Raw genomic sequence first — 11,802 nt, forward strand, 5'->3', positions numbered from 1 at the left:
ATTTTCATTATAATTAATCAATATTCGTGCAAATGCACGGGGTTTTACCTAGTATATATTATATTACAAAGATATTAAATATATAATATAAGAAAAAATATATTTAAAAATACGAAAAGTAGATTTTGATGTTGTAACTTAGATCCTGTTTTTTTGAACTGCTATAGTTTGTTGTGGACTTGTGATCAGCGTAGCTCTGCTGTGCTGAACCTTGCGTAGATCTGCTCTACTAAGTATTGATAATTTGCTGTTACATGCTTTGCTCTGCTCTACTGAAATATGATGTTCTTTGTCGTGCTCACTCAGAGTCTCAAAGAACAGGGTCTTGCTCTTATATGTCAGTGGTCACCCAATGTGGCCAACTATTTTGGGGTTTACTATTGCCAAAGCTATAGAGGTTACTCGTTCAGTGTTGTAGGGGTTACATGTTTAGTGCCATACATCAGTGCTCTAGGAGTTACTTTTTGTTCTTTTACAAGCAGTTATCGATGGGGCCAGTCGTGGAAAAAGCGTGTTGAACATTTTTTTTTTATTCAATGATTAGAGAAATGGAAGTTGTTTGGAGGGGGGTTCCTAAAAAAAATGCATGTTTGAAGGGGTAGAGAACCTTCATTCTTTGAATTGTATACCCGTACGAACTGCATGGCATATATTATACTACTTACAAAATATATATATATATATACACAAAGTAAAATGTTAGTACGGAGCAATGAAATGTAGTAGTAGTCCCTTGAAAAAAAAAAGGTGGGATGGGTAGTTATTGATTTTTATAAAAGTTTAAATTAAAAAAAATAGTGGAGTTTTGGAGGCTTCTCGCGAAAAGTAAAAGTTATAATTTGAAAGAAAAAAATGCCTTAAAAACTTCCCTTCTTTTTATAAGTCAAAAAAAAAAAAAAAAAACCCTTTAAATGCATGCATGAGAGTTTAGCATTGGGGTTTTGGAGGCTTCTCATGAAAAGTAAAAGTTATAGTTTGAAAGAAAAAAATAGTAGACTGTATCCGTGCTAGTGCATGAAACTGGTATGTATAGTTTGAAAGAAAAAAATAGTAGAAGTGAAAGTTATAGAATTTCTTTTAATTTTGTTTGAAAGTAGAATTTCTTTTTATTTGAAGAAGGGGAACTTTTTTTTATTTTTTTATTTTATAAAAAGAAGGGAAGTTATATAGAGGTTATTACCACATAAAAAAAAGTGGACAAAATTGCAGGATTAGAGTTTTGGAGGAATTTGGTGAGAAGTTAGAAAAACAACTCTTAAATTATATTAAAAATTAGATTGTTTACTAGATAATGTCCGAGTCATGCTTGGTTTTTAAAATTAATACGGATAAGTAATTGAGATTCAGAAGTCTCTATAAAAGTATAAGTCAATAGTCAACCCATAAATAAATAATGAATCTAAGTTTGTTAATTAATTAATTTAAAATGTGTAGAAAAATATGCATAACAATACAATACTGAATTAGATAATAACTAGCATAGTGCCCGTGAGATGCACGGTTTACAAATCAAATTATTAAACCTGTAGGAAAAATAAAAATAAAAACAAAGGTAATTCATTTACTATTAAAGGACTTGGTTACTAATGGTCAATAAAAAAAAAAAAAAAAAATTAAAGGAACGTTATTTGAATAGTATTTTATGTTATTTGAATTTCTTTTAATTTTTTATAATGTTATTTTATTAATTGAAAAATAATTTAATAATACTCCACATAGCTATATAAGAAGTGGACTAATTTATTTATATCTCCTGTTGAGAAAAAACTAAAATTTTCTTATCATACCATCCGCATCAGTAGCTACAATCAATCTAATATATACATGTTTTTATTTACCCATCGCACTCATTAAATCTATAGACACAATAATAACCTTATATTTGACCTACCAGAACATATATTTTCACGTTAACCACTGTGCCAAAAACTATAAATTATATAGGATAATTTGTCAATTACTACCTCAAGTTAATACCACAAATTAAAAAAGTTGTGAATTACTACCGCAAAAAATTTTAAGATGTTGCGATTACTACCAAACCCCCATTAAACCCAACTATGACGTCATTATATCCCTTTAACCCGTGTTTGACCATGGTTAAGGGCTTTAACCAACCTCCCCAAAATAAGAAAATGGTTTAGGGATATAATGACGTCATGGTTAAGGGCTTTAACCATGGGTTAAAGTGATATAATGACGTTATAGTTGGGTTTAATGGGAGTTTGGTAGTAATCGCAACATCTTAAAATTTTTTGCGGTAGTAATTCACAACTTTTTTAATTTGCGGTAGTAATTTACAAAGTAGTATTAACTTGCGGTAGTAATTGGCAAATTTTCCTATTATATAATAGTCACATATATAACCAACAACTGATTAAATATAGTATACAACACAAATACTTCGTATATAGGTATGGATACTAATAATTTTATATAAATAAAATATACGGAGTATATTACTAAGATTTATCCCTACCTTAATTATAAAAAGGTTAACAAAACTCTTATAATAGTGCATGGACATTTATATATCTAAAAATGTTCTTTTTACATATATTTTCCCCCATTTAATTTTAAAAGCCTTAAAATTATCTCTTGAATTCGCTAAATTGATTTAAAAGGTTATGTTTATTTCAATATTTAAAGCCATTTACTATTTTCATTTCCTTTTGTTTTAATTTTTCTATTTAGAATTTATTAGACTATTAGGTTTCAAGATCGAAGCCAATATCTTTTTACCGTACAATCACTAAATCAAAGTCGCTCAACTAAAGTTTTGGACATTGCATAGCTACACAACATCCAACACATTTAATGATTACATGCAAATAATTTTAATAAAACTACGTATTCGATATAAGTTATTAAACAATTTAACTATATATACATTTTGATAGGTTTATATCTTTCATATTAACAAAAATTTACAAATGTTATTATTATATTTTGAAAAAAAATTTAGATTTTGGAGTTTTGTATAAGATAGATAAAGGATAAGTTAATTCCCGTCATATATGCATTGAGTTTTGGGTGTTCTATTCGGTTCACCCTTTGGGCTAATCCAGATTTGAGGATCAGTTCTAGGTTATTAGGTTTCATTCTCTTTCCGATTGTTGTTGCAAGGGAGCGAACACAGATCCTCCCTACCTAGTGTAGTCTCAATCACCACTACACCAATTGGTTGGGGTGTAGTGGTGATTGAGACTACACTTGGTATGGAGGACACGTGTTATAAAATATTATATTATATACATATACTTTTTTATATTATAAAAAATATTATATTATATACACATACTATTATAGTTAAAAGTATTATTATGTATAAAACAACATAAATTATTGCACATGATTGTTGTATATCTAGTATAGTACATGAGCAATGCACGATTTTTAAATCAAAATGTTAGTTTTTCTAAAAAAAATTCATAAGTAATAGCATTGTTAATACGAATATTACAATTTAAAACACGAGTAATAGTTACAATTTATAGCTATCCCTTTTCCGTCAAATGTCTAATTCAATTTAACTTTTATACTTCTTGTTTAGATTGGTTATTGGTTCAGTTTTTTTTTTTTTTTTTTTTTTTTTTTTTTTTTTTTTTTTTTATGCAAGAAAAACAAAAGGTCATTGTAAAATACATTGTATAGAAAATGAAAGGCCGATTAAAATTAAAATTATGTTCAAGATTATGTATTTTTTTTCCAAGACAACATTTCGGCTCAACATTCAGTATTTGTCAAGGAGTACAACAAACGATAAAAGTAATTTTTACACTATTTTGTATCTTTATCAAAAACTTTTGTATTCATCCGATTACTTGAATTGAATTTAGGATAACTTGTAGACTATTTTGGGTAACTTTTATCAATAAGCATAAATAACTTTCATTCATTACAGGGTAGCTTTTATAATAGGTGCAAAATATTTTATTGTACATCTGATTTTTTTTAAATGTTTGTATTGATTTCATAATTGACGTCAAACTAAATTCTATCGATTTTATTTAATTTTCATAAAAAAAAAACAATATTAGCTTTTCAAAATACGAAATATTTGTTTCCTTAATTATGCCACTTTAATCATATTGCTTCAAATTATATTATTCTTTAACTTACTATAAATAAAGATTGAAAAGACTTTATGGATTATTTGTAGTATTGGAAAGTATATATTTATTATAAAAAATTAAATCAATGTTTATGTTAGGAAATCATGAAAATCTTACGCATGTAAAGAAACTTGCTTTTATTGTTTGAAGTTTAACAAAAAAAAAAAAACTATGCTTGAATATGTAAACAGTAATTATATAGATATATTTTATACATAAGATAAGTTAATGAGAGAGTGACATTTGTCATCCTCACATTAAGGCGCTTGTCTTTTAGTATAATATATATATAGATAGATGCTCCTAGAAAAGTTAATAATTATATATTTTTTTACAAAAATAGAATGAAGTAGACTTTAGAATGAAAAATTCCCTCCAAAAGAGATTCTACTTCAGTATAGAGTAATAGATACCTCCCCTAAAAAATGAGGTCGTTTACACTTAATTTTTTCAAATATTTTCTTTTTAATATATAATTTGGTTCATTGATACCTTTAAATGCAAAGAATAGAAAATTAGAAGAAAAAAAATTGATACTTACAAATTTTGATACATGACTTATAAAATTATTGATAAAATATTTTATTGTATTTGCAATACAGTATATATTTCCTTCATTGTTTATATTTTTTTTATTTTTTTTATTATTGCATCATATAAGTTGGGCACAATAATTTTTATTGTGTGAAATAAAAAGAGAGAAAAAGGTAAAAATACAAATTTGTCTATGTGATGTAAGAGCATCCACTACAAGTCTACAACTAGCTACAACCCTTGTAGCTAGCTGTGCCACCTCATATTTCTCAAAATACTACAATTCAAGCTACAACTTCTATATTGGATAGCAACAAGTTAGAGCTCGTTCACTTTAGCTTAATTTCAATTCAGCTCACTTCAGTTCAGCTCCAATCAGTTCAGCTCCTAATTTCTTTTTCTCATAAAATACTCATTTCAACTCTATTCAGTTTAGTTCAGCTCCAATCAATTTGGTCCAGTTCAATTCTTTAAATGTGAACATACCCTTAGTATAACTTTGTAGGCTCCACATAATATTCATTATCCTACTAATACTTTTTAGTATTTTTTTTTTTTTTTGGAAAAATTGGTATTATTAATCCCAACTTTAGAATTTACTGTAATTAATCCTAACTTTCGATTATTTTTTAAGAATTCCAACTTTTGGGGGGTATTTACTTCTATCAGGTCATAACTGGTCAACAAAAGTCAATGACTTATTATAACAGGTAACTTGACATGTGTCAAGTCCTAATTGGTTAAAAAAATTAAAATCACAAAAATTAAAATTTTTTTTTAAAAAAAACAAAAACCCCAGCCTCTCCCTTCCCCTCACTGGACCACCCTAACCCCCACTGTGACCTCCCAGTCTCAGTCCCTTCCCTCGCCAGCCTGTCGGCCCTCCCCCACCCCTAGCATAGTCCCTCCATCTGCCCATAGTAATTGTAATATATATATATATATATATATATATATATATATATATATATATATATATATATATATATATATATATATATATATATATATATATTGATTTTATTTCTTTTTATTAATTAAAATGATTCATTTCATTTTTAAAAGAATTAATTATTTAAATATATTGTAAGTGTGTATAAAATAGTACTTCCTCTCTCTCTCTTTTTTTTTTGTTGGCACCTTTCTATTATCATGCTTGCCAACACATGTTTTTAACGATTATATATCTAATTATAAACATTGTAAAATTATAAAAAATGAATATTAATAAAATATATACATTGAACGATTCAAACAAGATCTCGCATGAATATGTTTTATGGTATCTGTAAACCACAAAAGCGAGTCAAAGCATATTGTGTGAATAATGTAAAAGTCAAATGGTGTCAACTAAAAAAACGGAGGAAGTATGAGTCATTAATTGAGGAAATAATTTTTTTTTGAATTGGGTAATCGTTATTTAAATGGTTGGATCAACTTGTTGGGAAATCGAGGACACTTAAGAGCCCAACAAGTTGGCCCCAAAGGAAAAAGGTAAGGGGGAGTATGATTTAGTAATGACAGTCAAATAATTATGAGTTTTTGTTTTAATAGGGGAGTATAAATACTTTAATACCTCAAGAATTTTCACTCTAAAATCATAATTGTCAGATTTCACAAAACCCCAAAAGTTTGCTCTTTATTTTCTCTCTCTTTTCCATGCCTCTCTTTCTCTCTCCTCTTCCCTTCACGACCGGCAGCCACCGGTGTCACCAACGACCACCAACGAACAGCAGAGATTGTTGTTATTGATTAATTAATGATTTAAACATATTTTTAATGAGTTAAAAACCCTCAATTTAATGCTGAAATTTATTATACACACTTCTTTTTAACTATTGTGTTAGGGGTTTGAGTACCCATAAAAGAGGAAAAGGTTTTAATGATTTAAATATGATTTTCTAGTCTATTAGTGATGTTTTATATTAAATAAATATGCTGGAATTTTATTTAAGTCATAAAAACTAAGTCTTTTTGAAAGGATTTAAAGTACCCACTTAAAGAAAAGTTTTTATGGCTTTTATGTCATTAAAATGGGGTGATTAGTAAGGTTTAAAGTGTATTATAGTTGCTGGAAATTTGTGAGAATAGTGGATTAATTATAGTTATGTATTCTTATTTGTAGGAAGCTTCGAGCTAGGTGATTTCTAGCGAGTATGACCGAAATTAGGCATTATTCAAGGTATGTATGTGCACAAGAATATATGTGTACGTGTAGTATCATGCTAGGATTGTAAAGTATGAATTAATTGATGAATTAGTAGCATGTTTGGTTGATTATATGCTTGGAATTGATGTTGGTTGAGCATGAATTATTATGCTAGCATGTGAATATGTTATTTGAGGCAAGATAAAAGTTGAATTTGTATGAATCATGGAATAATTTTATTTTCATGTATCAAGAAAGCGTGAATTTAATAAGCAAGGCTATGTATGTTTAAAATTAAGAGCTATAATTAGAATTTTTGAATATGATTCATGAATTTATTTCTCACCCATTTATTATCGGTGTTTAGTCAAGAATTTAGTTTATTTATTTACTCGCTCATATAAGTTGAGTTTGAGTCAAGGAAGTTTATTAGTACTAAATTGAAATTATTTTTGCTAAACTTAAATTATTTTTACTGAAATGATATTAATTTTACTTAACTAAAATTATTTTTACTGATTTTCTATTATATTTCTTCTTTAAATACTGAACTGCACTTTTTTTTATTGAACTGAAATTATTTTTACATAACTGAACTTATTTTTACCGAACAAAAATTATTTTTATTTAATATTATTTTTTTAAGGTGAAGTGAACAGGGCCTAATGGGATTGATAAAAAAGAGAAATAATACAATAGTAGTGGGTTTTTACCTAATAAGAAAGTGTTGCAATTACTATAAAACGGATGTACAAGAAAGTGTTTCGATTATTACGAAACGACGAAACGAATAAAGTATTACATTAAAGATTTTTCTCGATCAGGCTCTATCTTCGTTCAGATTCAGATTGACGGCGCATGGTATAAGGACACTCGGCATGCAGGTATGGGGTGGTGTGTTGATAATGTCGATCCGCTTGATGACAGGATTATTGGCGGGAGTAATTTTGGACTTTGCGCTTCCTCCCTTCATTCAGAAGCCTTAGCTTGTTTGTATGCCCTCCAATGGGCTTCAGACTGTCACATTCATTCGGCTCGACTCTTTACGGATTCTTATAATCTTGTTACCCTCTTGCGGGGCAATGGCCGGGGGGATATTGGTGTTCTTTGGCTACTACAACAGATACGACGTTTAGGCTCCACATTCCAACATTGCGAGATTTACAAGGCGGACAGGCAACGTGTCCACCGGGCCCACCTAATTGCAGGCGAAGCTGCTGTCCTTTTTATTTGCTTTAATAGTAGTGTGATATAGCTTTCTGTCTTTTATCCGTTGTCAAAAAAAAAAAAAAAAAAAAAAAAAAGATATTGAATCTAGCTTAGCCACACCTGCTCTGGCCAGCCATGTAGTTACCGCAAGCACCATCTAAAAGGGGCTCCACATTGGATAGCTACCTGCTCTATATTATTGCATATTTGCAAGCAAGGACATCCTACATACTGCTGTGGATGTTCTACACAAACATTCAGAATAAGACCTTGTTTGGTAGAGTTTTTTAAAGAGCTATGAGCTTATTTTTGTCTAATTAGAGGTTTGACCAATTTAAAAAGCTAATTTGGATGTTTGATAAATAGCTTATTAAAATAGCTTTTTGGGCTAAAAAAAGCTCTTTTTAGAAAAAACTTATTATAAGAGCTTTTTAAAATAAGTTTATTGAACAATTAGCTTTTTGGTTATTAAATACCCTAAAACAGCTAACAATTAACAATTATTTACCAAACACTTTTACAAAAGCAGTTGATTAAAACCATCTAATATAACCACTTAGTCAAATCAACTAATACAATCAGCTACCATTTAATTACCAAACAGGGCCTAAGTGTGAAATGGTAAAGATATGTTGGATATTTGCAATGTGAACGGAGATATTTTTTGTTCTAAAATAAAAACAGTGTAATATTTGTGAAACTTTTTAAAAATCAAGTGGTGCAATATTAAAAGAACGGAGAAAATATAAAGATTTCAAATAAAAACGAAATTTCTCCGGGAAAAAAAAAAAACGAGTAAATTGCTTTAAAATATACATCAAATGAAATTTTGAATTAATAGGTGGAATTGTTTCATCTAAATGATTATGGAAAAAATATGTATTTATTCAAAGATAATAAATAGGTAATTAAATAAAGTAATTATGCAAGCTTGGCGGAGATATGGTAAGAGCAACTCCAATCTCATCTCTTTAAGCTAGTTTATGCCCCACAATTAGCTATTAACTTGTGATTTAAATGAGTTTTGATTCCTTAATTAGCTTTTATGATTTAATTTATTAATACACCATGCCTTCTTTTTGGTAAGTTTTTTCTCAAGCAAATTTAATTTTAGCTCCAATAGTCAAACTGGCTATGGAGTTTTCTAAATTGCTAGCAAGTTCCTAGCTCTAACTATCTTCAATGGTATATAAAAAAGACCTGCTTGCAAATTAATTAAAATGGCAAGCATGTATCTTCCATTGAAGTGGAAAAATTGATATAGCGCAGCTAACGAGATTAAGCCACCTTGCTCAAACAAACTAAACTTCTTGATTTTCTCAAACAATCTAGACTTCTCGAAAACACTATCCACTTAAATTATGATGACATGTGTATGATAAAATAACCACGATATTTTATATTTTTATTTTTCTTTTAAGCTACAATATGTTACAACTAATTGACCATGCATAATAGGAGTACTTTATAACTTCAAAACATACCTAATATTCAATGTATAAAGGTAAGCTACAAGGTGTTAAATGCACTAAAAAAATTACCTTGTGGCTTCGAGGCCACAAAATTTAACATCACCTTACCCTTGTTTTTATTAACTTTGAGCTTGGTTAATTAGATCACTTTCAATAATATTTGCTCTCAAAATATCAGATCATATTTTATTTTAATCTTTTCTATTTGATAATTAAAGGATATCAACGGTTCAAGTAGCGCATGGACAAACATAAAAGTCAAAATGGTATGAGTAATTAAAATTAGTTATAAATAAAAAAAAACACCGTACTCATATTATTTTTCCATTAATTAATTTAAAACCATTACAATAGAATAAACTAGAGGCACACAATGATAAGATAACAAGAATATCCTTATTGTTATCTATGAAAGCTTAACAACAAAAGATGAACCTTGGTAAAAGTTTTTTTTTTTTGTTTTGTTTTGTTTTTTTTTTTTAATCCTAACCTTTATAAATAGAGCGATAAAAAGGACCAACAAATCATCAACCGAAGACAAGGGCTTCCAAATCATTGATGAAACTATTAATGTTACCACGCATATAACCGGGATCTAGTAGTTTCTTCCTCCAAATTTCATGATTTTTCTTAACCATAATACCAATTTCACTATCTTCATTCATCACTAATTCAACAGCTTTACACAAACTTTCTTTTGAGACCCATGATCCATCTTCACCTCTTTCTACTTGGACTGCCACTTTGACTTCTTCAACCAATATTTTACTAAACAATTTTTGATCCGCCAATTGTGGGACTAACACAATTTGACTTTTACTCAGCATTGACTCCCATATACTCCCTGATCCACAATGGTTTACAAAGCATCCTACCGAGGGGTGTGCTAGTATTTGTGTTTGTTGCACCCACTCCCCCGTCACCACCCCTCGATCACCCACCCTCTCGGCGAACCCCTCGGGTAATGCCTCCTCCACGGTTGCATAACCTATGGGGGGCTTAAACGCGACTAAGAAGGGTAGTTTTATCATTTCAAACCCTAGGAGGATCTCTTGGAATTGGGCCAAGTTAAGCATGATTTGACTCCCAAAGGCACAAAATACTACCGAGTCTGGTGCAAATCGGCCTAGCCACTCGGCCCAACGAGTGTCTAGATTTTCCTCTTTAGGCTCGGGGAGATCTAGAACTGTAAGGACGGGTTTGTTGTTGTAAAGGTTGGATAACTTGTCACAATACTTACCTTCAATCTCACGGCAGGTTTTAATAGCAATAGCATCACTACACTTGAGTGCAGTGGTGACCCTTTGGTAGAAAGTAACCTCCTCACCGCGGGGTTCGTCCAAGAAGCTGCGGTGCTTCTTTGGTACTGAAGGCGTGACAGTGGTCGTAGGGTTGCCAGGGGGGGTATTACATGCAACACATGCATTCTCCTCGACCACGGTCTTGTCCTTTGGTGGGTCCCGAGACGGGACCATATCCAAGGACAGGATCGAGGCATATGTTACACAATAAGTTAGACACTTTGCCTTGATCCCAGATGCTGCAACCGCCTTTGGGACCCAGTAGGCAAAGTCATAGACAACAAGGTTAGGTTTGATTTTATCAAGGATGGACTCAAACTCGGGACGAAAACGGTCTAGGGCCGTGGCAAGGTGGGTTTGAAGATTTAAAGGTATATCCGAGAGTGTTTGAGTGCCCGGAGGTAGTGGGTCGACGTGGGGAACAGTGATGGTTTGGATGGTAACAAGAGATGGATAAAGATTTGAAGATTGTAACAAAAGCTTAGCCTTGTTTGGGAGCAAAAGAGTGACACTATGACCTTTCTCGGCAAGTATATTAGCAAGGTGAACAAATGGTGTTGCATGGCCCATGGCAAACCATGGATACATCAACACTTTTAAGTTTAACTTCTTTGTTTCAATTTCCCCCATTTTTTGTTTTTTTTTTGTTTTTTGTTTTTTTTTTTTTTTTTTTTTTTTTTGTTTTGTTTTGTGGGATGGAGTTCAATGGTAAACTAGTTTGTTTTTATATATGCAACTCTATGTCTCTTCTACCTACCCCTTTGTAATTAATACTACAGATTATTTGGTAAGTGTATAAATTCCTTAGGACCATCAACAATTAACGACCTAGCAAGGTATACGTCCTTTGTCAGCACTATGACTCATATTAATGCGGTTTACATAATTAGTTACACTTTATTTTCATGTCTATGAACATTTATATTTGTAAATATATATTGATAAATATGTCAAAGTGTTAAATTGTGACTCGAAATCTAGTAGGGCTAACTTTGAACGCTTATATCTCTCAAACTACAACT

At 30.5% G+C, this 11,802-nt stretch overlaps 1 pseudogene; it reads right to left on the reverse strand.

The window, feature by feature from the left end:
• Positions 1-9,757: 9,757 nt before the first annotated feature.
• LOC145563161 (UDP-glucosyl transferase 79T1 pseudogene) lies at positions 9,758-11,460 on the reverse strand (annotated as a pseudogene).
• Between the last annotated feature and the right edge of the window lie 342 nt (positions 11,461-11,802).

The sequence above is a fragment of the Chenopodium album genome, chromosome 1, assembly GCF_948465745.1.
Source record: "Chenopodium album chromosome 1, dcCheAlbu1.1, whole genome shotgun sequence".
In the NCBI taxonomy this organism is placed as follows: domain Eukaryota; kingdom Viridiplantae; phylum Streptophyta; class Magnoliopsida; order Caryophyllales; family Amaranthaceae; genus Chenopodium; species Chenopodium album.